The sequence below is a fragment of the Limulus polyphemus genome, unplaced genomic scaffold (genome assembly GCF_000517525.1).
Source record: "Limulus polyphemus unplaced genomic scaffold, Limulus_polyphemus-2.1.2 Scaffold1219, whole genome shotgun sequence".
In the NCBI taxonomy this organism is placed as follows: Eukaryota; Metazoa; Arthropoda; class Merostomata; order Xiphosura; family Limulidae; genus Limulus; species Limulus polyphemus.
Window position 1 is genome coordinate 50,284 of NW_013666829.1, and position 1,905 is coordinate 52,188.

Genomic DNA, 1,905 nt, shown 5'->3' on the forward strand with positions numbered 1-1,905 from the left:
CTTAAATTTACTGCCTCCACAACATCCAAAGGCAACTCAATCTAAAGGCCAACCACCCCCTGTTGGAAAATAAAACTGTCTTAGCTAAAGATGTCTACTACCTTGCCAAAATGTATGTTTGTGTCCCCTAGTCCCACTATTCTCGCCATTAAGTATGAAAACAGATGACGCATCAATACTATCAATTCCATTTACAATCTTAAATACCTCAATCAGATCCTCTGTAACTCTTCTTGTTTTCAAAAGAAAACAATTACAGAGATGTTAATCTTTCTTCATGTGATAACCTCTCCATCCCAGACACCATTCTAATCACCCTTATCTGAACCCTTTCCAACAATTCAATGTCCTTCCTAAGAAAAGGAGCCCAAGACTGAACACAATATTCCAAATGTGGCCTAACCAGTGATTTATACAATGAAATTATAACCTCTTTAGACTTATATTCAACATTTCTGAAGATATAACCTGAAATCATATTTGCCCTACCACTAGCAACAGCACAGTGCTTCAATGGCTTAAGAGACTGATCAACCATTGCACCAAGATTCTTTTCTTTCATGACATTGTTAAGGTTATTTCCATCCAAATTATACTTATAATTTAAATTATGATAGCTCACATGTATTATCTTGCATTTATTATAATTAAAACCCATGTGTCATTTATTTGCCCAACTCACTAAATGATCTAAATCCTTTTGTAAAGCAGCAGTATCCTCTTCACAGTTAGCAATACACAATACCTTAACATCATCAGCAAAGTTAAGTAATTTATTGACCATTCCGTCATCTATGTTATTGATGTAAATCAAAAACAGCAAAGGTCATAACATTGAGCTCTGAGTTACCACACTTGTGGCATTAATCCAATTTGACGTAACTCCATTTATAACAATCCTGTGCTTTCTTCCATCCAGCCACTCTTCTATCTAATTAGCTAATTTAACCCCCACACCTGAAGAGATAATTTCTACACGCCTTTTATGTGGCACCTTGTCAAAAGCTTTCTGAAAATTCAAATACATCAAATCTATACCCTTACCCTCATCTACATAAGCAGTAACCTTTTCAAGGAATGTCAAAAGATTTGTAAGGCAAGATTTTCCCTTAGTGAAACCATGTTGACTATCCAAAATAATTCTAAACTTTATTAAATGACTTTGCAAAGCATCTTTTATCAGATTCTCCAAAACTTTTCCCACAACTGATGTAAAACTAATAGGCCTATAATTACTAGGACAATTTTTATTACCTCTCTTGAAAAGAGGAGTGACATTAGCTAACTTCTAATCCTTGGGCACCTGCCCACTATTCAAGCACTTAAAAAAATAGTAGCAAGTGGCTCACATATCCAATCCTTAGCCTCCTTTAAAACCCTTGAGGAAATATTATCTGGCCAAAGAGCCTTATCATTTATAAAACTTCCCAATTTTTTCTCAACAAGCTCAGAATTATTACGATCCTATTGTCCGACCTTGTTTTCATTTATCAACTCTTCAAGATGAGGAATACTACTTAAATCTTCATTACTAAAAATTGAAGAAAAACTGGAATACAATAACCAAGCTATCTCATAATCATCAGATACAAGCCTTTATCATCCCTCAACCGGTTGTGTGCACATATCAAATGATCGCGTAGGTAACTAATTAGATTTATACTGTTACGACTGCGAAAGTCACGTGACGCTGGTAACACGTCATCAGTATATAGAAGGATCGTGTCTCTTCCTGGCATCTCTAGTCTTTTCTATGCGCCCTCTATTTTAGTATATAAGCAGGCAAATAAAGCGGAGGAACAATTGCAGATAGGGAGATATAGAGACAGATAATCGAGTCAAGCCGTAAGTAAAATGCGTGAATCGTTGTGAATTCTAGCGTGTGTTAAGTTAAAATGACTGTGG